Source organism: Chrysochloris asiatica, unplaced genomic scaffold, assembly GCF_000296735.1.
Source record: "Chrysochloris asiatica unplaced genomic scaffold, ChrAsi1.0 scaffold00010, whole genome shotgun sequence".
Lineage (NCBI taxonomy): Eukaryota > Metazoa > Chordata > Mammalia > Afrosoricida > Chrysochloridae > Chrysochloris > Chrysochloris asiatica.
The window spans coordinates 21,149,114-21,175,337 of NW_006408528.1; the positions used below are offsets into that span (position 1 = coordinate 21,149,114).

Below are 26,224 nucleotides of genomic sequence, written 5' to 3' on the forward strand. Positions count from 1 at the left end.
GATATAAAATCTACTGAAGTTTTACTTAATTTCTAACTATATAACTTAAAAGGCTGTTTCTCAGACAATGGTCTTGTCCATTGTCTAAAAGTCAAACTCTGGTAACCTTCAGAGACACTTTCTTATCTTGTGTATCATGTTTTGCCTTGAGTATGTGGGTTTTTATTGGAGGAAATGTATTCATGTTAATACAGAAACAAAGTCTCATTTTGTGTGCAAACCAAAAATCAAAAGTTGGAAAACTTTCAAAAATGAACAAAGAAAACTCAAAAATGAAGCGGACATGTTTATCTTTATCTATTGTTTCTAACAGTATTTACATTACACTTCAAAGCATAGCCTCATGGGGAGGTGATTATTTAACATCTAAGTCAGGAAGAGCTTTGAGGTTCAAGCCAGAGTTCCTGAGCAATACCTACGTATCAAAACTTTCAACTGAATTAGAGAAATTTTAAAATGTCAAGCCACAGGAGTTCTAATTCTTTTTTAAGAGTCCGAATCCAAGTTCCATTTAATAAGTAAAAAAAGGTGGCACGGTGGGTTAATGCGCTGGATCGCAAGGTCAGTTTGAGTAACAGGTTGGTTGTTCAAACTCATCAGTCGCTCCTTGGAAACCCTATACGGGGTCTCTATGAGTTGGAACCGATTTGATGGCATTTAACAACAACAAGAGCTTTTGCATCAAAGATTCAATTTTCCAGCAAATTATTCACTGAGTGCCTACTATATCCCAAGCATTGTCTGGAGCTTTTTTGTTCAACAATGAACAAAAGAAACACAGAAATTCACATTTTAGTAGAGGTTAAAAAATCAATAATCATAAATTATATTAAGTAAATCATTTAATGTATTAGATGTTGATTGTTGTTAAGTGCTGTCTAGTCAATTTCAACCTACAGAGACCCTATATAGGGTTTCAAGGCTATACATCTTCACAGGAGCAGAAAATCTCATCTTTCTACCATGGGGCAGCTGGTGGGCTTGAACAGCCAACCTTGTGGCTTATCCTATAGCAGTACTAGTATACCAGAAGTTGATTAATGCTCCAAAGAAAGTGTAACAAAGAAAGATTAGGAGTGCTTGAGGGTGGAAGGAAGGGAGGTGGACTGCAATTTAACATATGGAGGAATGGTTAGGCCTCATGGAACAGTTTTGAAGGAGATAAAGGAATTAGTTAGTCAGATATCTGGGAAAACTGTGTTCTGTGCAAAGTGTAGAGCTAGTGCAGTGATGTACCATGGGAGGAATGTGCCTCATGCACTTTAGAAAAATCAAGAAAGTTGATGAGGCTAGAATACAATCATTTAAAATTTTTTAAAAATCAGCTGTACAAAAGTGTAACAAAAAAAAATTGGAATCAACATAAAATCAAAGATGAATATAAGTCATCCAGTCAAATGTTAATAAGTATATTATTGTAAGTGGATATGGAGTTGTTTACAACTTATAATAACCCTGTGCAGGGTTTCTGAAGCTGTAAATCTTTACAGAACAAAAAGTTTCCTAGTTCTTCTGAGGAGTGGATGGTGTATTTGAACTGCTGACTTTGTGGTTACAGCACAGTGCTTACCCTATAGCGCTACCAATGCTCCTTAATAAATAACAGTAAGAACCTTAATTGTAAGAAATTTGAGATGTTTCAGCATATGTTACCATTTTTCTTTAATAAATGATGTATTACTAATTGATTATCTGTGGTTCTCTGTGGTATTCAGAAGCTTTTTCATTTTATTCAGTTACTTTCCATTATACCTTTACAAAATTCACTACAGTGCCCCATCCTGACACTAGTCAACTTAGAGAAAAGTTGCTCTTGACCACTTTATTATGTTAAATTTGCATTTTTCTTAAACTATCTGACCCACTGGTCTATAAATAAAGTCACAGATGACTTTTTAAAGAATTAATTATAGCTGGAAGCTCTGAGAATCCTCTTTCCTGTGTGAAGCCTTCCCTGAGGCAACAAAGCTGACTTCATTATTCAATCATTTGTTCTATATTATACATATTGTTACCTTTATTATGACTCCACATGTCTATACACCATTATTTGTTAATATATCCTCCATCTGCCCTCCTGAAATGAATTTCACGTGAAAGCTTAAAAACAAAAACAAAACAAAACAAAAAACCCAACAGAGTAGAACTCCATTAGGTTTCCAAGACTCTGAAACTATATGGAAACAGATCACCACATAATTCTCCTGCAAAGCAGTTGGTGGATTAGAACTACCTAACTTTTGATTAACATTTGAGCACTCCAGTTGTCGTGGTACCAGGGCTCCTTCCTGTGAAAGCATATTCCATTAATCTTTGTACCCGAAACCCTAAACTTAGAGACTGGATAGACAGATAAATTATGAAGTGAATGCAATAGGAAAGGGGGTATATATTTGTGAGGAAGGAATTGCAGAAATAAAGCTTTTAAAAAAAGGAATAGGAGAAAGAGATATATGAAGTATCAAATTTAAGGCAATCCTGGTGTGGCACTGTGAGTTAATGAGCTGTACTACAAGGTTGGTTTGAACTGCAAGATTGATTTGAACTTCTAGGTCAGTGGTTCAAGCTCACCAGTTCAAATTCACTAGCTACAACTCGGGAACCCCATGAAGAGTCGCGATGTGTCGGAATTGGCTCCATAGTACTTAACAACAACAACATTGCAGAAAATGTCAAGTCGTAATAAAAGTATTAACATTCCAGATTATGACATTTCTAAAGCACAGAAAAAACAGGAGTCAAGTAAAATGTGGAGGGATGATGGGTAAGGAGAATTCCCTGGGGCCTTTTCTTTTATTCTTCTCTATGATAAACTCTAAGGATCCCTAGTATTGTAGTGGTTATGAGTCGGGCTGCTAACCTCTAGGTCAGCAGTTCGAAGCTACCAGCCGTTCCATGGGAGATGAGGCTTTCTGCTCTCGTAAAGCCTCGGAAACCCTATGCAGGGTCGCTATGAGTTGGTCCAACTCCACGGCACACAATCACCACCATGAAAAACTCTACCAGTTTCCTAAAGCATTTGGGGATCAAGGAATACAAAATGTATGTACTATAATGAAAAAATATAATCATCCCCATTCAAGATGTTGGGGTAGGATTATAAATGTATTTTTTAATTTACAGTAAATACACAGTTGGTACATAGTTCTATTAATTTTGAAAAATGCAGATTTGTATAACCATGAGCACAAGATACATAAACTGGTGGTGTTATTAGGTTCCATCGAGTCAGCTTCCATATTAGAAATAGCAACCATATCATGCACAACAGAGCAATGGATAGTCTGTACCATTCTCACAACCTGTTTGTAATGTTTTGAGTCCACTGTTGCTGCCACTGTGTCAATCCATGTCATTGAAGGTCTTCCTCTTTTTCACTGAGCCTCTAACTATGTTAAGAATGATGTCCTTCTCTAAGGACTGGTCCCTTCTGATAACATATACCAAGTACATGAGACGAACTCTCGCCATACTCACTTCTGAGGAGCATTCTAGCAGTACTTTTTTCAAGACAGATCTGTTCATTCTTCTGAAAGTTCATGGTATACTCAATATTCTTCTCCAACACCATAAATCCATTCTTCTTTGGTCCTGATGTGGTTATGTAGGATAAGCACTTGATCATAAGGTCAGTGGTTCAAACTCACCAACTGCTCCTCAGAAACCTTATACAGGGTCACGATAAGTAGAACCAACAGCACTTAATAAAAACAACTGTCCAGTTTTTATATGCACATGAGAGGACTAAAAATACCCTTGCTCACAGATAAGCAGCACCTTAGTCTTCAAGGTGACATGTTTGCTTCTAACCCATGAAAGAGAGCTTTTGCATACACAAATTATATCACTCAAAAGAACTCCTTTGTGTTGATTTATATAGACAATTTTCCCTTAACTAACTCATGGTGGTACCACAGCATGGTCCTTCTATAATGCAATATCAGTGGAATCACACATTATACTCCATGAAATATGGAATCTCATTTCTTTCTCTGAGTCAAATACATTTGAGATTCATAGATATTCCTGTATGTAGAAATGGTTCTTTATTACTGAGTTTGTTCATTGTACGGATGAACCACAGTTTGTTTATCCACTCATTAGTTGAAAAACACTTGGACTGTTCCCAGTTTATGATGATTATCAATAAAGCTGCTATAAAAAGATTTTTCTGTACAATTAAGCTTTCATTTCTCCTAGATTGGAATTGCTGGGACACTCAAGGGGTCCTCAAAGAGTTCATGAAAAATGCACATTAAAAAGTATGCATGGATTTCAAAAAAAAATTTACATCAAAAGAAACTTGTACTAACTAGTCATTTGTTGTTGTTAAGTGCCGTCGAGTCAGTTCCGACCCATAGCGACCCTGTACAGGGTTTCCGAGGGTGGAAATCTTTACGGGAGTAGAAAGCCTCATCTTTCTCCCACAGAGCGGCTGGTAGTTTCGAACCGCTGACCTTAAGGTTCGCAGCCTGATTCGTAACCACTACGCTAGTCATAGTAAGTCTTAATAGAATTTGAGACACTGAAAAAGAAAAGACATCAGTTTGAAAAGAGCCCCTATCAGAGCAACATAAGTTCTGCTAAAATTGAATGAAGCAAATATAGATATCATATTTATGATGATGTTTGAGTGGAAGAATGGTGAAATCACTGATGCTTTAAGAAAAGTCTATGAGGACAATGCCCCAAAGAAATCAGATTATAAATGGTAACTTGCTTTAAGAAGGGAAAGACAATGTTGAAGATATATTCTATAGTGACAAACCACACTAATCAATTTGAGAGATAAGAATTAACCTTGTCCATAACCTAATTGAAGAGAACTGATGATTAACAGCAGAAATAACAGCCAACATGATATGCCTATCAATTGTTCAGTTTACATAACTCTGGCTGAAAAATTAACGTTGAACAAACTTTCTGTTCAATGGGTGCCAAATCTACTAAACTCAGATCAGAGGAGAACTTTTGATGAAAATTTTAAACACGTGGAATCAAGATCCTAAAGCATTTCTTTGAAGAATTATAACAGGGGATAGAAAATGGCTTTACCAGTAGTTTCCTGAATACAGAATATCAGGAAAGATGTGGAAGTGATCCAGTGATCAAAGCAAAAGCGGACCAGTCAAATGCAAAGGTCCAGCCAACAGTGCTTTGGAGAATGTTCAAGACATTTTGCTTGTTGAGTTTCTGAAGGACTGAAGAACAACAACATCTTCTTATTATGAGACTGTTCTGAAAAATTTAGCCAGAGCCATACCAGGAAAATTCCCCCAGGGAAAGCTTCTCCAGAGCTCGTATCCACAATGACATGGCTTCTGTTCATTCTTCTCTGTGACCACCGGCAATTTTGTAAGGGTTTGGATGGGAAATCATTAGGCATCCACCTTTTAATACTGATTTAGCTCCTTTCTGATTTTTTTGTTTCCTAATCTTAAAAATAGTGGTATTAACTGGTCTTTCCTATAGGCATATGGATATTATCCTAGCACAGATAGCATTGTACCTCATGACTTATCTGGATATGTTCTTTTGAATGTAACACCATTCCTCTTCACTTTCTAATTCCCGGCATAGTAAACCATATGTTTGTCAGATTCAAAATGGCCAATACCAGTCCATTTCAGCTCACTAATGCCTAAGGTATCGATGTTCATGAGTTCCATTTCATTTTTGACAATTTCTAAAGTTCCACACAAAAGCTGAATTGATGCTTTTGAGTTATGGTGTTGGAGGAGAATATTGAAAGTGCCATGGGCTGCCAAAAAACAAACATGTGTGTTGGAAGAAGTGCAGCCAGAGTGCTCCTTGAAGGCCAGGATGGCCAAATTTCATCTCTCACACTTTGGACATATTGTCAGGAGGGACCAGTAGCTGAAGAAGGATATCATGTTTGGTACGGTGGACGGTCAGAGAAAAAGAGGAAGACCCTCAGCGAGATGGATTGGCAAAGTGGCAGCATCAATAGGCTCAAGCGTGGCAACAGCAGTGAGGTTGGCCCAGGATCGGGCTGTGATACATTCTGCTGTGCATAAGGTCATTATGAGTCGGTACCAACTCGATGACACCTAACAACAACAACAAATCTTTAAAAATTCTTCAAAAGGCAATCATTGTGTTCTTCAGTTTATAATAAAGCAAAAAAAGACTGCATTGACATGGTTAAATTCCCAGGACCCTCGGTTCTTTAGGAATGAACTAAATGGTTGGTATTATCACTTACAGAAGTGGCTTGAACTTTATGGAACTGATGTTGAGGAATAAATTTTATATAATTTCATTTTTCCACTAAATTTCTGAAGACCCTCAGATAATAATTATAACTTTAACTGTAAAAGATAAAACTTTGCAAAAAAGATGTTACAAATTTTCACTCCTACCAACAATGTGCAGGAATTCTATTTGATCTGCATTGTTGTCAAGCCTTGGTTTAGGTATACCGTGGTAGCTCATGTGATCATCCTAATAATCAGTGGGTGTGGTGCTGCAACATAAATGTACTAGACCGCAAGGTCAGTTTGAACCGCAAGGTCGACAGTTCAAAGTCACCAGTCGTTCTTCAGAAACCATATACAGGGTCGCTGTGGGTCGGACCCAACTCGACAGCACTTAACAACAACAATGACCAATGATGTTGAGCATCCTGTGCTTACTTGCCATTTGTACATCTTCCTTAGTAAGATATTTGTTGAAACTATCTTGCCTATTTCAAAATCATATTGGTGATTGTTTTTCTCCCATTCAGTTTTAAAGAGTTCTTTGTATTTGAACACAACCGTTTGTCAAATATGTGATTGCTGGCTTGTTTTTTCATTCCCTTAACAGTGTCTCTGGGAGAACAAAAGTTTTTATTTTGTTGAGGTCCAGTTTCTCTTTATTTTATGGATTGTGTTTCTTATTGTTGCACCTAATATTTGACTACATAAAAATAACAAAGATGTTCTATATTTTAAGATTTTCATACTTTTGCACTTTACAAAAATGTACATAATTAGTTCTATGAGTGAGTTGGGATTCATTTTTTGCTTGTAAAGATCAAATTGCTTCAGCACATTTGTTTAAAAATATTATCATTTCTTCACTGAATTGACTTTGCACCTTTGTCAAACAGCAGTCAAATGTATATGAGTGAATCCACTTCTGGACTCTCTTTGCTGTTTCATTGCTCTCTGAGTATGCTTTCACCAGTCATACACCGTCTTGATTACTATAACGTTATACTAAGTTGTGAAGTCAGACAGTATGAGTCTGCACCTTGTTCTTTCTTTATGATATTGTTTTATCTATCCTTGTTACTTTCCTTGTTGTTGCTAGATGCAGTTCAGAGTCTAACTCATGGTGACCCATGTATATCGAGTAGAGCTGCTCAATACAGCTTCCAGGCTGTGACATAAAAGAAGCAGATTGCCAGCTACTTCTGAGGTGTCTCTGGGTGGCTATGAATTAACAACTTTTAAGTTAAGAATATAACAATTAACCATTTTCACTACCCCAGACAATATTTTGCCTAACCTTCTAAATTTTAAAATATTTTTTGTTGTTGTTATCTACAAAGCAGTCTGATAAGACACTGAGTGATATTTTGTTAAATCTCTAAGAAATATGAAAAGAATTGATATCTTAACAAACTGAGTTTTAAAATCCATAACAAAGACTCATCTAATCCAAAATATCACTAATACCAAGGTTTAGAAACACTGCTGTAGACTTGATGTCCTTTAAAGGACTACACTTCTAATACTTAGTTTTAGAAGAGTTGCTAACATACATGCATTTTGAATTTTGTTATATACCTATTTAATACATTCATAGAAATGATAATCTGTCAGTATGCTATACTGTGGTGGCTTATGTGTTGTGTGATGCTGGAAGCTATGCAACTAGTATTTTAAATAAGCAGAGCCACTGACGGTGGGCAGATTTCAGCCAAGCTTCCAGAATACGACATACTTAGAAGGAAAGGCAGGTCACTTCTGAAAGGTCAGCTGCTGCTTATAATTAACAGCAGAGCATTGTCTGATATAGTGCCTGACAATGAGTCCCTGAGGTTGGAAGGCACTTAAACTATGACTGATAAAGAGCTGCTTCCTCAAGGAAGAATTGACCTTAATGATATCAGTGAAGCAAAGCTTTTAGGGACCTTCATTTGCTGATGGGACACAACTCAAAATGAGAAGAAACAGCTGCAAATGTAACATGGAATATATGAAGTATAAAATAAGGAAAACTAGAAGTTATCAAAAATGATATAGAGAGAACAAACAATATGGCAGAGTGGGTGGAAGTGCAGTGAGAAGCTCCATCAGCAACAACACAGAATACTGGACTAAGCAGGCTCAGGGGATGGTGCCATAATTCTGAACCACATACAAAGGAATATTTAGAAGGTTGGAACAGAATAAAATTATAAGAACAGAGGATCTGGGAGGTCAGGCTATGATCAAAACAATTACAATGTGAAAAAAGGTAAACACAGAGGAGCAGAGATCCAAGTAGTGGGAAGGTCAGGTAGATTACATGAAGACTGTCTTAATGGAGGGAAGAAGGAGCTCTGGTAGCATAGTGGTTACAAATTGGGCTACAAACCGCAAGGTCAGCAGTTTGAAACTACCAGCTGTTCTGCGGGAGAAAGATGAGGCTTTCTGCTCCCGTAAAGATTTACAGCCTCGGAAACCCTGTAGCGGGTCGCTATGAGTTGTAACCAACTCCACAGAATATAAGATAACTACCACAGTGGGGTTGGGGTGGGGAGTTTAGTTTGGGTGTTGGGGACGGCAATACAAGAAGGGGGAGGAGGCGGAAGAACAAGATAGGTAGGGGAACACTGAAATAGGTTTGCATGGCCTAAGTGGGACAGAGGTAAACAGTAATGCATGTTCAACCTTGGAACAGCAGGGCTCTGTGATACAGGGTTCTAGGCATAGTTTGAAGAGGGGAAATAATACTAAGATGCTTGACTGTCTTAGGAATATTGGTCTCCCTTGCCTACTATTGTAAAATAGACACTTGAGTGGGAAACATGATTACAGAAAACTTGCAAGTCTGTTTTCAGCCTGTAACTGACTGGAATACCCAAAAGGGGTTCTAGAACTTGCCCAGGAAAATAGGCCTCTTTTGGAGCCTTTGCAGTGTATAGGACCTTAGGTGGAATCCTGAGCCCCATCCAGAACCTTATGATGGTGGGACATCTCCACTAGCAAGGACAAGCAGACCAGCCTGGAACAGCTAAAGTGGCAGAAGATAAAGTGGCAGAAGATACATCTTCAAAGAAAATCATCAAGAAAAACACAAAACAAAAATGTCAACATGACTGGCTACTACAAGAATAAGCAAGTTGTTCACTAGGAAGACATCAAGAAAAGCAATCAACTTCCTTCAGGATAAGCTCCCCTCTAAGACTGAAATTCAAAAGGAACACACAAACAGGCATGTAAGTTTGCTGGCAACCACATTGGTCTACTGGTGAGTGGAAGAGGAGGAAAGGCAGCAATGAAGAAATGGGCTGAGTTCAACCACACTCCATTGACTCCCGTTCACCTGGAGATGAAAGAGAGAAGTGGAAGGGCTGGTTGGTCCAAAGTGTGGTGACATCTGAGGACGCTTGAGCCCATGAACAAGGACAAAGCCACAGAGGGCTAGAGCTGACAGTGAAGCATCCAGCTGATATGAACGGAGGTGAGATGCACAAGAACACTCAAACTTGCAAACAGTACCCATATGACCTAGCCTTGAGGGCTTGATAATCAGAACTCGACTAGAGGAAGATTAAAAAAAAATTTTTTTTAATAAAGGAAACAAGGGTAAATTGCTACAATTTGATGAACCTGAACTATATTCATGGAGGTAGTAACTCTAAATACCAACAGAGAGGGAAGGAGTCTTCACATAAAGTATCAATGCTATCCCCTCTGTACACAGGGTATATACGGAAAGGCAACTTAGATATTGGCTACCTATAATGATGGGGCGATAAAGGCACAAATGACTGGCTTACAACATTTCAATACGGAGTTTAGTTTAAGAGTATGGGGGGTAAGAAAGAGTCCCCACTGAATAGTTTTCATCTTGTCTAGATGGGCCTGGTATAAACAGATGGAGATAAGATTCGTATGATTCAATAGTGAATAATTATCATGACTAATTTCAACTGTCACAATTGTAAAGATAGAAGTTTTGTAACAAAAACAGGGGAATGATTAATCTTACAGTCCAGAAACAGGACCTTAGGCCCATCAAGGGAGAAGAGCAAAAGCAGAATGCAGGACCTTATCCAGAGAAGCAGCGACGCCAGAGACGGAGACAGAGATGGGGTCATGGAGAGAGGGAGTGGCTGAGGACTCCAGATTCATTGGAAGACAGGGACTAAGAGCAGGTGGCCAGGAGGCAGACTTGCAAAAAGTGCCCTTTGGAGGTGTAAATTATTATATATGCCTGAGTGTTTTGTTTGTGTTTCTTTTTTAAAACTAAAGTGGATAGAGAGGAATATTGTTAACTGATGGTACATGGAGGGGATTGTAATCATTGTAATGAAACAAGGTGTATGATTTGTTGAATATAAAACTGATTATCTGCCCTGTAAACTTTCACTCAATCCACAATAAAAACCTTTTTTTAAAAAAATGAAACAGAATGAATGGGACCTCCTAAAAATTAGACACTTATGTGCATCAAAAGGTTTCACCAAGTGTGAAAAGAGTCTACATAATGGAATTTTTTTTTTCAATGACATATCAGACAAAGGACTAATCTCTAAAATTTATACAAAACTTCAACACCTCTAAAAGAAGAAAAAAGTAATCCAATTAAAAAATTAGCAGATGATATGAACAGACACTTCAACAAAGAAAACAATCAGGTGGCCATCAGATGAAAAAAGGTTCACCATCATTAGCCACTATTTAGTGCCACTGAGCCAGTTCTGACTCATAGCGACCCTGTATAGGTTTTCCAAGGAGTGACTGGTGGATTTGAACCATCAACCTTATGGTTAACAGTTCAGTGCTCATTCTACATTGCCACACCAGGACTCCCATTAGCCATTAGAAACACATAGATCAAAACAACACTGAGACATCATCTCAACCCAGTATTAATAGCAAAGTTTAAAAACATGTTGTTGTTGTTAATTGCCTTCGAGTTGATTCCAACCCATAGCTACCCTGTATAGGGTTTCCAAGAAGCAGCTGGTGAGTTTGAACCACCGATCTTGCAGTTCAAACGACTTTGCAGTCTGATGTATTAGCCCACACCACCACACCAGGACTTAGAACACAACAAATGCTGGTGAGGGTGTGGAGAGACTGGAACCCTCCTACATCTGGTGGGACTGTACAATGTTGTAACCACTATGGAAAATGGTATGGTATGGTACTTCATCAAAAAGTTAGAAATAGCAATACCGTATGACCCAGCAATACCGTATGACCTAGCAATCCCACTAGTTGGTATATATCCCCAAGAAATAATAACCATCACATGAGAAGATGCATACACATCCATGTTCACTGCTGCACTATTCACAATAGCCAAAAGACAGATACAACCAAAATGTCCAGCAATGAAAGAATGGATAAACTTTTATACATGCATATAATGGAAGAATATACAACTTTGTAGAATTACAAAGAACCTGCTAAATACCTCATAATATGGGTGAACCTGGAGGGCATTATGCTAAGTAAAATTATTCAATCACAAAAGGGTAAATATTGTATGAAACCACTATCGTAAATACTCAAGAAAATGTTCTCATGTGATAAGAAACATTCTTCGATTACCAGGGGTTGGAGGGAAGGGAGAGTAGTTCTGTGGCTAGAGGATAGACAGGGAAGGCAACATACAAGAGGGGAAGGGCATTATACAAGAAGAGGGAAGTTGGAAGAAGAATGATGAAGACAAGGGAAGATACAAGGAGGAATACAAGGGTTCAAAGGGACAGAGATAAAACCATTATGTACACAACAGTTTTCTACAGGTAAATACATGGACACAGACACAGACTGAATTGGTATGGCAGGGAGAGTAGGAGTATCCCACAAATACATATAAAGGTTTCAAAGAGGATATCTGTACACAAGCATTTCCTGCCAACGTTACTATGAATGTGGTGAAGCTAGAGCATACAAAGAACAAAACGGTGGAAACTTCTTAGACAGTATCAAGCACCTTTAGCCAACAAGTTACTGGGCCTGGGGTTCTGGACCATAGTCTTAGGGGACACCACAGTCAATAGCATAACACAGTCACCAAAGATAATGTTCTACATCCTACTCTGGTGAGTAAAAACAGGGATCTTAAAAGCTGATGAATGACAATGTAAGGTGCAATTATTGCTCTCGCCATGTACAGAAGAAAGAAGAGTGATGAAAACTGAAGAGATATGGAATCAAATAGTCAAGTGGAATACTGGAACACGTAACCATCGGTTTCCACAACTCTGAGATCAGAAGAAGTAGATGGTGTGTGGCTTCCACTACCCAATGTTCTGAAAGGGATTACATTAGAAGGTCCCAGATAATGTGAGAGAAAATGTGGAACAAAACTCAAAATTATATATATATATATATATAAATGCCTAGGTTTACTGGCCAGAAAAGACAGAAGGAACTTGAGACTATAAGTCTCAGCCATAGTCTAGAATAGAAATCACACTCCTGGTCCAATTTTCAGCCAAGCAATAGATAGGTGTATATGGGCAACAACAACTCTAGCAAGGTATGCTCACCATGGGGTCAACCATTCAAGATCAATAGGGAAACATGTACCTAAAGAAAAAGTTCAAAAGGGTTGGGAAAGAGGGTAGAATGGCAATAAGAACCACAGAAGGAACCATTTTACATGGAGGGGATTGCAATCATTGAAATGAAACTAAATTATTTGTTGAATGTAAAACAGTGGTCTACTCTGTAAACATTCACTCAATTCACAACACAAAGTTCCCTACCCTCCCCCAAAATAAATAAATAAATACTAAGGTGGATAAAATAGAAATGGAACACACAGAAATCAATATTCTAGGCATTACTAAGCTGAAAAGACTGAAGTTGTCAAAGACTTCATTTTGCTTGGATCTCCAATGTTCATGGAAGCAGCAATCAAGAAATTAGACCTCTTTAAAGTGTTAAACAGCAAAGAGGTCACTTTGAGGACTAAGGTATGCCTGACCCAAATCATGGTATTTTCATTTGCCTTATATGTATGTGAAAGTTGGACAATGATCATCTAAGAATTGGTACTGGAGAAGAATATTTAAAGTACGAGTGACTTTAAATTCATCTTGCAAGAACAAAGAAAATTCATCTTGCAAGAAGTATAGACTAAAGAACAAACATGATGGTGGAGAGGGTGGAAGCGCAGTGAGAAGCTCCATCAGCAACAAGAATACTGGACCAAGCAGGCTCAGGGGATGGTGCCAGAATTCTTAACCATATGTAAAGGAACATTTAGAAGGTTGGAAGGCTTAAATCTAGGGTAATTTGTAGAAGAAGAAATCCATTGCTTTCTGATTCAAGATGCTCAGCTGCTCCCGGAGCTGCCATCTTGGGTGAGACCAAGCAGGGGAAGGACGCCTGACAGAACCACAGAGATAAAGGTGTGGATATTCTTTTTTTTTTTTTTTGTATCTGTTCATTGGTCTCTCGCTGGCTGCACACCTCCATTCTGGTCACTAGAGGGAGTCCCTGGGAGAGTGTACACCCCACCCCCACCCTGGAGGATTCTACTATGCATGAGTACAGATCTCCTCAAAATTTAAAGTGTCAGTTTCCACTTGAAACCAAATGGCCACAGCCATCCCTGAACTGTTTATCACTAGGAAAAAGGCCTGATGGAGCAGGCAGACTAAAAAGGAAATAGGCGAAAAATTAAATCCTGAGTTACATCACAATGATCAACAGTGGCATTTTGAAATTTCTCAGGAAGAAGAGTGGAAAGGGAAGCCCATCTCCTGATCACATCTATCTGAAGCAATCAGAAAGCATAAAAAAATACCAAAATACACACCCATCTAACTATTAAGGCCACAGATAATTCCTGAATATGCCCAAAAAACAGAAGCAGATGACTATATCAGCACATGTCCAGAAACAAGATAAAGTAACTGAGGCAAAGGAGTTGGAAGTAGACATACACTCTGTACTGGAAGATGGACAGGCTTTGGAAATGACTCAGAAGGAATTCAGAAAAATGATTATAAAATATATCAAAACACTATATAATGGAGTTGAGAAAAATAAGGAAGAATTCAGGAAAATGCTACAGGAACAATCAAGTAAAATAGATACAGCACCGAAAACAATTCAAAACCTACAGAAAGAGGTCCAAATGATTAATAATAGAACATCAGAAATGGACAATACTCCGAAAGGGCAGAGGAGTAAAACTGAAGAGATAGAAGCCAGAATAGTCAGCTAGAAGACAAATCTCTCAACACTACTAAGATAGAGGCGCAAACACAAAAAAGGACAGAAAAATCTGAAGAAGGCCTAAAATTCATGTTGGAAACATGAAGAGGAATAACTTAAGAATTATTGGCATTCAGGAATGGAAGAATCACACAATTCTACAGAAGAGATGGTTGAAGAGCTTCTGGAAGAAAAATTTCCTAACATCCTCAAAAGTGAAAAGATAAACATTCAAGAAGCTCAACAAACCCCAAGAAGGATAGACCCTAAAAGACAATCACCAAGACATATAATAATCAAGCTCTCCAAAATCAAAGATAAAGACAGAATCCTGAAAGCAGCTAGGGAAAAGAGAAGTGTAACATACAAAGGCAAGCAAATCAGATTAAGCTCAGATTTCTCAATAGAAACCATGCGGGCAAGAAGGCAATGGGGAAACATATATAAAACCCTGAAAGAAAAACTTCCAACCAAGAATCTTCTACCCAGCAAAGCTGTCAATCAAATATGATGGTGTATTCAAAACATTCCAGGATAAACAGAAGTTAAGGAATTAGGCCAAAGACAACCCTGCTATGAAAAACATCCTAAAGGAAGTTCTGTGGACTGAGAACCAAAAAGAACAGACAAGAACCAGATAGTGACACACGAGACAGCCCCACCCTGAATTCAACTGACAAATGGAAGAGTCAAGAACAGAATAAAATTATTAGAACAGAGGATTTGGGAGGTCAGGCTATGATCAAAACAATTACAATGTGAGAGAAGGTAAACACACAGGAGCAGAGATCCAGGTGGTGGGAAGGTCAGGTAGATTACAGGATAAAATAGACTGTCTTAATGGAGGGAAGAATTAATGGAATATAAAGTAACCACAACAATGGGGTTAGAGTAGGGGATTTAGTTCAGGTGTTGGGGAGGGCAACAAAAGAAGGGGGAGAAGGAGGAAGAACAAGACAGATAGGGGAACAGTGAGACAGGTTTGTATGGCCTAAGTGGGACAGAAGTAAATAGTGATGCATGCTAAACCTTGGAACAACTGGGCTCTGTGATACAGGGTTCTAGGCATAGTTTGAAGAGGGGAAATAATACTAAGATGCTTGACTGTCTTAGGAATACTGGTGTCCCTTGCCTACTATTGTAAAATAGACACTTGAGTGAGATAGAAAGGAATGTTGGGAAACACGATTACAAAAAATTTTTAAGTCCACCTTCAGCCTATAACTGAATGGAATACCTAAAAGGAATTCTAGAACTAGCCCAGTGAAAAAGCCTCTTGCAAAGCCTTTACAGAGTATAGGACCTTAGGTGGAATCCTGAGTCCCATCCAGAACCTTCTGAGGTGGGACATTCCCACTAGAAAGGACAAGCAGACCAGCCTGGAACAGCCAGAGTGACAGAAGATACATCTTCAAAGAAAATCATCAGGAAAAATCCAAAAGAAAAATGTCAGCATGACTGGCTACTAAAAGAATAATCAAGCTGTTTTCCAGGAAGGCATCAAGGCAAGCAATCAAGTTCTTTAAGGACAAACTCCCCTCTACGACTGAAACTCAAAGGGAATAACTCAAACAAACATGTAGCCTTACTGGTGACCACATTGGTCTACTGGTGAGTAGAAGATGGGGAAAGGCAGCAATAAAGAAATGGGCTGAGTTCAACCACACCTGGAGATGAGAGAGAGAGAAGAAAAAGGGCTGGTTGGTCCAGAATGTGGTGAGACCTGAGGACACTTGAGCCCATGGACAAGGACACAGCCACAAAGGTCTAGAGCTGATTGTGAAGTATCCAGCTAATATGAATTGAAGAGAGATGCACAAGAACACCCAAACTTGCTGACAGTACCTATTGACCTAGCCTCGTTGGCTTGATAATCAGAACTTGACTAGAGGAAGATTACAAATAAAAACAGAAAAAAAAACTTTTTTTTTTTGGATAAAGGAAACAAGGGTAAATTGCTACAATTTAATGAACCTGACCTATACTCAGGGAGGTAGTTACTCTAAATACCAACAGAGAGGGAAGGAGTCTTCACATCAAGTAACAATACTGTCCCCTCTGTGCAACTTAAACATTGGCTACCTATGATGAGGGGGCAATAAAGGCACTAAGTGACTGGCTTACAAGGTTTTAGTAGGGAGTTTAGTTTAAGAGTATAGGGGAAAGAAAGAGTCCCCACTGAATAGAGTTCATTTTGTCTAGATGGGTCTGGTGAAAAGAGATGGGGATAAGATTTGTATGATTCAATAATGAATAATTGTTATCATGATTAATTGCGACCGTCACAATTGTAAAGGTAGAAGTTTTGTAACAAAAACAGGGGATTAGTTAATCTTACAGTCCAGAAACAGAGGACCCTAGGTCCATCAAGGTAGAAGCGCACAAACATAATGCAGGACCTTATCCAGAGAAGCAGTGATGCCAGAGACAGAGGCAGAGTTGGGGGTATGAAGAGGGGGAGTGGGACTGAGCGCTGGTGGCCAGGAAGCAGACTTGCAGAATGTGCCCTTTGGAGATGTAGATTATTATATATGCCTGAGTGGTTTTGTTGTTGTTGTTGTTTTTTAAAAGCTAAAGTGGATAGAGGGAAATACTGTTAACTGATGGTACTTGGAAGGGATTATAATCCTTTTAATAAAACAAGGTGTAAGATTTATTGAATGTAAAACTGATGATCTGCCCTGTAAACTTTCACTCAATCCACAATGGAAACCTTAAAAAAAATATATATATATATAGACTGAATGCTCCTTAGAAGCAATGAGAACAAGACTTCCTCTCTTGTACTTTGAACACTCTGTCAGAAAGGGCCGGTTCCTGGAGAAGAATATCATGCTTGGTAGAGTGGAGGGTCAGCGATAAAGAAGACCCTTAATGAAACGGCAGCCACAATGGAATTAAATATAGGAGTGGTTGTGAGGATGGTGCAAGACTAGACAGTGTTAGGTTCTTTTGTGCCTAGGGTTGCTGTGAGTCAGAATGAACTCAGTGGCACCTAAGAAGGACGACAACAAATGAAATGAGCCTGAGATTTTTACTGTTCAGAATGCTAATAAAATGAAATACAATAACTGATTTTCAAATATTAGAACATCCTTGTATTCCAGAGCTTGACATACTAATCTTTTATGGAAGATTCTGTTATCTATGCCCATTAAGGATATTGATATGTAGTTTTCTTTTCTTGTAGTACCGTATTCTAGTTTTGTACTAAACCAATGTTGGCCTCATAAAATAAGCTAGGATTCTATCTTCTGAAGAAATTATGAGGTGCTATTATTATAGACTGCAAAGTCAGTCTGAACTGCAAGGTTGGTGGTTCAAGCTTACCAGCTGCTTCTTGGAAACCCTATACAGGGTTGCTGTGGTTGGAACCGATTTGACAGCACTTAACAAGAACAACTGTATTTCTTGGCTGGGCCCAATCAACATTGAAACCATCTATGTCAAGACTTTTCTTTGTTGGAAGGTTTTTAATTGCTAATCTAACCTCTTTAATGTTGTTGTTAAGTGCCATTGAGTCTGTACCAGTAAGGACACATAGGGACTCTGTACAGGGTTTCTAAGGAGTGACTGGTGAGCTTGAGCCATCAACCTTGGGGTTCAAAGTGATCTTATAATCCACTACATTAACCTACAGCGCCACACAATCATAAGATAGATATATATATATATAGCTCTGGTAGCGTAGTGGTTATGAATCGGTCAGCAGTTTGAAACTATTAGCAGTTCCCCGGGAGAAAGATGAGGCGGTCTGCTCCCGTAAAGATTTACAGCCTCGGAAACCCTGTACAGGGTCGCTATGAGTTAGAATCGACTCCACGGCACAAACAATAACAATATATATATATAACCTCTTTAATAGATAAATGCTTAGTTAGGTGATCTATTAGTTCATCAGTCAGAATGATTTAATGCAACAAGTAAACAAGTTTAAATTTTTTTAGGTTTTATCTTTCAAGATATTGGTCTATTCCATCTTGGTATTCAAATTCATAGTCATAGTTATTCAAGCTACTCCTTTATTGTACTTTAAATACAATATCTACAGTGAAATGTCCTCTTTCATTCCTAATGTTGGTAATTTGTACCTTCCTTCCTTTTAAAAATTTTTTTTGGTCAAACAAAAGATTGATCAATTTAATTAATGTTTTCAAACAACCAGCCTTTGAATTTTCTGTTGTTTTCATTGATTTCTGCTTTTATCCTTATTATTTCACTTGATTCTAGCTTTACATATAATTTGCTCTTCTCTTAGTTTCTTAAAGAGGAAGCTAAGATTATTGATTTTACATCTTTTCTTTTCTAATATAAAATTTGTGTGTGTGCAATCATCATAAATAATTATTTTTAAAACTTTTTCATCACAGCAAGCAGAAATTACATATGTAGCTAGCATAAAACTTCCAGAACAAGAAATAATAATTTACAAATCATACCAAGACTTGTTACTTTCTGTTTTGGTTTCAGTTTGTCAGAAGTCCACAAGAATATTCACACAAATTGAACCATCAACCTGCAGTTCAAACTGACCTTGCAGTCCAGCACATTAACTCACAGCGCCACACCATCATCTTTGAGTTCTCAGTGGTATTTTTAAAGACGGTGGTTGTGTCCATATAAAACGTCTTGTTTAGTTTTAGCTGGTCAGAATTGCCTTTTTTGCTACTCATTATTATTATTATTTTAAGGTTTTTATTGTGGATTGAGTGAAAGTTTTCAGGGCACATCATCTGTTTCACATTCAAACATTCATATACCTTGTTTCATTACATTGATTATAATCCCCTCCACATACCATCAGTTAACAGAGTTTCTATCCTCTTTAGCTTTTATTTTATTTTTTTGGGGGGGGGACTTTGCCTTTTTGGAATTTACAGTCTCGGCTTTTAGGGAAGGTTTTTACATTTATCTGTGGGTATCCAGGGCTCATGTATGGAATTACTAACCAGCATAACTGAATAATCAGATAAGGGACATTTTGCTATGACTGCTAGGTGGCTAAAGTCTGATCCTCAGAACCTATGGTTTGGACAGTCAGCAACACTTGGGCCCACAGGGACTTGAACTCCTGACTGGGTTTGCACGGTGCTACTCATTATTTTTTACAAGTACCACTCTGTGACAAAGATTACATACAACATGTTGTACAGTCCACTTTATATGAAAGTGTTACATTAATTTGAGCACTGGTGTGACACTGTAGGAAAAGCACTAGACTGGTCATCACAGGTTGGTAGTTCAAGTTCACTAACTACTCTCAGAAACCCTATACAGATAGCTATGAGTCATCTTAGATTTGTCACAGATTGTCTTTTTTTTTTTTTTTTTTTTTGCCAGGCTTATTTTAGTTAGCATAAAGTTTTCAAAATTCATCCATGTTGTTGTATGTATCAGGACTTCATTTCCCTTTATGGCTTAATAGTATTCTATGTACATACCACATTTGATCATTCATCTGTTGATAACACTTGAATAGTTCTAACATAAGCTTTCACTGCTATACATCTCCCTTTAGTTAAACTATATCCCACAAATTTGAATTTTATTTTTCATTCAGTTCAAAATGTTTTGTGACTTCTTCTATGACCCAAGAGTTATTCAGCAGTGCGCTTTTAAATTCCAAATATTTGGTTATTTTAAAAGATATCTTTGTATTTTGGACTTCTAATTCCACTATGGTAAGAAAACACACTTTGTACAATTCAAATTATTTTAAATATGTTAGGAGTCAATCTGTGATCCTTGGTACAACTTGAAGTGGTACTGTGGAGTTGCTGACTGGGGTGATTTATGCTGAGCAGGCAAATGCATGTCTTTTCCACCCTGGTTTCAAGAGATCCTACCTACATACTACTGTGGTGTTGGTGGTGGTGTGCCATGGAGTTGGTTTCACCTCATAGTGACCCAGTACAGGGTTTCTGAGTCTGTACATCTTTACAGGAACAGAAAGCCTCATCTTTCTCCTGCAGAATGGCTGGTAGTTTTGAACTGCTGACCTTGAGGTTAGCAGCCCAATTCATAACCACTATGCTACTGGAGCTGTAGAGCATGAAATATGAAGGCTTTTTGCACGTAAACAACTCCAGCCAGGCAGAGCTTAATTCCATCTTATACCTAGGTTTGAGTGTTCAGTTGTCATTTTTTCTTGATTATTTGACAGCTGAACTGCCAGAGTTACAAGCAGAATATATTTTAAAAGTGGATTTGGGCCACTTTCCCCAGCCAGTCCTTACAGTAACATTTCTGGACACAGTCCTTAATAGTTAGTTACTTGGTTGTGATGTCATACCCTGAGAGCTACAGAGACCGTTTGCAAGCTTTCCTATGTCCAATAGTTTCCTCCCTGCTTTCCATAGGTTTGGCATGCATATATGATATGGCTGCGGAGGAGATTCCTTTGTTCTTGCTACCCTATAAAAGGTCACCACATGGTGGAGATGTAACCTCAGAAAATTCACCATGAAGTTTTCAATGACTTCCCTCGCCTGGGATCTATCTTTGTCATGTGTTTATTCCTGTTTACAACTTACTAAAGTGTCCAGGTATATAGCTGTTGGATAAGCACTAGACTGCTAACTGCAAGTTGGTGGTTCAAACCCACCAGCCATACCTTGGAATCCCTATACAAGGTTGTTATGAGTCAGAAACTGACTTGGCGGCACTTAACAACAACATATTTGTATTTTTGAAGTTGGGGGTCTCTTTTCTCTCCTATAACCCAACTTCTATCTCTATAAATAAAAGTGCTAAAAAATTAGATGTTCTATAACACAATTTTAAGTGAACAATGACTCTACAACCCTTCTAAATGTCCCTCATTATATAATAATGTTGTTAAGTGCTGTCAAGTTGATTCCAACCCATAGTGACCCTGCATAGGGCTTCTGTGGAGCAGCTGGTGAGCTTGAACCATCAACCTTGTAGTTCAAACGGCTTTGCAATCTGTTGCATTAACCCACAGCACCACACCAACACTCCATAATATTACAGAATTATAAAAAATGGAAAATAGCATAAGAAAGTCCTTAGACACTTGGCTCTTTAAAATAACTCATCTCAAAAACCGTAAATCAAACTAATCACCGACTTTATGTAGAAAGAAAAGGAACTCCAGGTAAGTAAACCTCAAGTAGAAGGCCTCACGCTTCCTTAATTCAGTACCTACTATATAGTCACAGAAGTAGTACAATGACAGACACACAGAACAATGGAACAGAATTGAGAACCCAGAAGTAAATTTATACACAGCTGATCTATAATAAAAACCCAAAATCTATTACTTGAAAAAGAGATGTTGTTCTTGTTAGGTGTCGTGAAGTTGGCTCCAATTTGTAGCAACCCTACGCACAACAGCAACAGCCCAGTTCTGCTCTAACCTCACAACTTTTGTTGTAATTGAGCTCGTTGCTGCTGTCACTATACCAATCCATCTCATTGGGGGATTTCCTCTTTTTCACTGACTCTCCACTTTACCAAACATGATATCTTTCTCCAGGGGCTCGTCTCTCCTGGTAACATTTCCAAAGTATGAAAAATGAAGTATTATAAACTTTAGGGATTCTAATTTATGGTATAAATAGTCTATAGAATACAACTAATTATTCACAAAGATCAGACTATATGATGGCTGGAATGGCTGAGATATTCTAAAAAACTAAACACTGATGTGCTTCAAAAAACTTCTCTAAAAGAGTAAAAGGAGAAGCTATGGACTGGGGAAATAACTTTGACAATGACCTGACAAAAGGCAGCTCTCTAAAATTTATAAAAATTGTCAATAAAAGACAAATAACCAAATTAAGAAAAATAGACAAAGGACATGAATAAGCTATTTCACCAAAGAAAACATTTAGGCAGTCAATAAATACATGAAGAAATGCTCCATTAGGGGGATTAACCATTAGGGGGATTCAAATTAAAACAGTAATGAGGTATCATCGCACCCCAGCAATAATAGCAATGATTAAAAAAAAAATTTTTTAAACAGAAAAAAATCAATGTGGGCAAGGTTGTAGGGCTGGGGGATTTTAAAATTACACACCCACTTCAGAAAATTGAATGGAACATCAATTTAAAGGTTAGAAACAACGAAACCAAATGATTTAGCAATCCCACTACTAGGTATATATCCTATAGAAATGAGAGCCGTGATACATCCATGCTAATCACAGCATTATTCACAATAGCAAAAAGCTGGAAATCATGTAAGTGCCCAGCAGTAGATGAATGAATGCACAAACTATGGTAATATACACAGTGGAATATTATGTAACACTAAAGAATAATCCACAAAACCTCTCACAACATAGATGAACCTGGAAGCCACTATATAGAATCAAATAATCAGTAGAAAAAACATAATACATGAAGCCACAATTCTAAAAATTCTAGGAAAGGTATATGCACAGAAAAAAATATTCTTTGATGATTACTGGGAATGCGGGGGAGGGATCACTAATTAGATTACTGTTGCTTAGTGAGGTTGAGTGGGTTCTAACTCAAAGTGACCACATATAGGATTTCTGAGGCTGTAAATCTTTGCAGACAGCCTCATCTTTCTTCTAAGTAGAAGTTAGTGAGCTTGAACTGCTGACCTTGCAGTTCGCAGTCCAGTGCTTACTCTGCAGAACAACTGTACTCAAACTAGATAGCACTGTTGTTGTTAAGTGCTGTCAAGTCAGTTCCAACTCATAGCGACCCTGTATAGGGTTTCCAAGGAGCAGCTGGTGAGTTTGAACCACCAACCTTGGGTTTCAAACTGACCGTGTGGTCAAGTGCTTATCATACAACACCGAGACTCCTGGCAGAGTTTAGGCAGAGGATATTTCTATGTGCTGCAAATATATCCAGGTATATCAGAGCATAACAACAACAAATGGCTTCAAAATTTCGTGGGAAAATTCCATTATTATTATTATTATTTTGAAAGTTTTTTACTGTGAATTGAGTGACAGTTTAAATGGGAGAAAACCAATTTTACACTCATCGTCTCATCACAAAGATTACAATCTACTCCATCATCCATCATCATTCAACAGTATTTGCTTCCATTCCCACTGGTTTTTTGGGGGGTGCGGTCGGGGGATGTACACAAAAACACTCCAGAATATATAATTTAAACAACCAAAGGGCACATTCTGCAAGCCTGCCTCCTGGCCACTAGCACTCAATCCCTCTCTTTCTATGTGTCTAGAGTCCTCAGCTGCTCCCTCTCTCCGTATCTTCTCTGTCTCCATCTCCGGTGTGGCTGCTTCTCTGGATAGCGTTCTGCATTCTGCTTGTGCTCTTCTCCCTTGATGATCCTAGAGTCCTGTCTCTGCACTGTAAGATTAACTAATCCGCCATCTCTATCTTTTAATTATTTTTTATGAACTTTTTTTTTTTTTGCAGGCAATAAAAAGTTTTTATTTTAAACCATAATTAGTCAACAGGTGGCCACACCTATCCATGTTACAATGAAATCACATAAAACGTAGGTACAAAAGCACCACTGATAATTGCTCTAGAAAAACTGCATGAAAAATTCAAATATACACTGTAAAACATCACAATATGCACAAGACTAAAGTTCTAAAGCAAGAGCATGGAATGCTGAATCAATTTACATGAAGCTTCCAATATTAAACTGGTATTTATTACTTCACTTGAGGATGGAAATTTCCAAAAAGCATTCCTATAAGGTCAAATGTCCACCCTTATATATTTTTATGTGCCAATTAGTAGAATCCTAAGAAATTAGCATTTATAAAACATTTGGTAAAAATAGCTTTTATAAAAGTTGTCCCAAGATTTCATGACAATTCATTCTCCCTCATTATCTATAGATTCAGTTTTCTGTGCCTTCCCTTCCAGCTTCCTGCTTTTCCTCCTTCTACCCTTTAGCACCTTTTTCATCTTTGCTCCAGGTTCTTTCTTAGCAGATGCTTTTCTTGGTCTGGATTCAGGTTTTGGCAGAGCAGGTTTTGCTGATAATCTGGCAGATTGTCTCGTGCACTCATGCTCAGTTCCTTTGGATCCATCTTTACCCTCTGAATTCTCTGGAGACTTTCTCGTCAGCATAATGACTATGACTGTACAGCAAAAGGTAAAGCAACGGGCTGGAGCTGTTGTTGCTGCCTTTAGATGCTGCCACCAGCACTGCAGCTGCTCATGTGCCATAAATTTTTTGAAGCCTCCCTGTACAGGGGCAAAGTTATGCAAACTTTTAGCCATAACCAACTCCTTCACTGAGTCACTCACTAGACTTGAGGTCTTAGGACCATGGTGTTGGGAGGCATCTAGATCAATTATCATGGCACTGTTCATAAAGACAATGTTCTACATCCTACTTTGGTGAGTATCTGCTGGAGTTTTAAAAGCTTATGAGCATCAGTGGGGGAAAAAAAGTAAAATAAAAAACTTATAAGAGATCACAGAAGATACAATTATTGGACTCGCCCCATCTGAGTAAAGACAAGTAAAAAGCAATCCAAGACCCAAGGAAACAATTGGTCCAAAATACTAAGGACCTCGTGAACCACAGCCTCCAACAGTCTGAGAACAGAAGAATGAAATGATGCCCAGCTATCAATATCGACTATTTCAATTGGGATCACAACAGAAGGTCCTGGAGAGAAAAAGAGAAAAACATGCAAACTGGTCTGATACAAACTGGTGGAACCTCTGAGACTATGGCTCATAGATATCCTTCAAAACTGGAACTGAGCCCAGTTCCTTTCAAACAAGCAATAGACAGTCCTATATAATAAACTATAAAGTGAACAATAACACCCATAAGGAACGGGGTCCTCAGAACAATCAACCATATGAGAACAAAAGGGCAGTACTTGCCCTGCAATAAGGTTGAGAAGGTGAGAAGGAGAGGAAAGATGGGCAAATGGAAATAGGGAACCCAGGGAGGAAGTGGAAAAAATGCTATTACATTGAGAGGATTGTAACCAGTGACACAAAATAAAATGTGTATAAACTGTTGAATGGGAAATTTGCTCTGCAAATTTTCACAGTAAAGTGTTAAGAAAATTATTAATCCTCCCTTAATTCATATGCTCTACTGATCAGAGTGACACAACCGACAATTTACAGAAACTTTTTTTAAAAAGTTAAATGATTGCTCTTACCTAGCTTTAAATATTGGTACAAATCTTACTGCATGAGCTTCCTCACTGTTTTAGTCATACTAGTGGAATTCTTACACATACATAAACAAGGGGTTCTGTTTTTAATATAGTGGTATTTAGATTCTCATAAATAATGTAAATAGATTTTATTGTTTAGAAGTAACTCTGAAGATCCATAATAATTAGTTTGTGTACTAAGGTATAACTTAGATGAACACTGGTATGCAAGAGAGGTCCACTTGGGTGGTAAATCTATCCAACCCCTCAGCATGAGCATTTCAAAATGACCTTACTGTTTTCTATTCATAGCTAGTTTTATACATGACACACACATATATATATATATATATAGTCCTGGTGTGGTGCTGTGGGTTAATGCACCAGACTGCAAAGCTGTTTTAATTGCAAGGTTGGTGGTTCAAGCTCACCAGCTGTTCCTTGGAAACCCTATACAGAGTTGCTATGGGTCAGAATTGACTTGATGGTACTTGACAACAACAACATATATATACATATATGTATTTAACCCATTTTATTATTTAGCCCATTTTAACCCATTTTATATGTATATATATGTTGTTGTTATGTGCTGTGGAGTCAGTTCTGACTCATAGTGACCCTGTACAGGGTTTCCAAGGCTGTAAATCTTTACGGGAGTAGAAAGGCTCATCTTTCTCCCACAGAACAGCTGGTAGTTTC

The 26,224-nt window shown here is 38.1% G+C and overlaps 1 protein-coding gene and 1 pseudogene across 3 annotated transcripts in view; both read right to left on the reverse strand.

Moving 5' to 3' along the window:
* Nucleotides 1-26,224, reverse strand: part of RUNDC3B (RUN domain containing 3B) — a 183,363-nt gene that overhangs the window by 127,163 nt on the left and 29,976 nt on the right. The gene's annotated exons all lie outside the window — the stretch shown is intronic.
* Nucleotides 24,235-24,497, reverse strand: LOC102835491 (annotated as a pseudogene).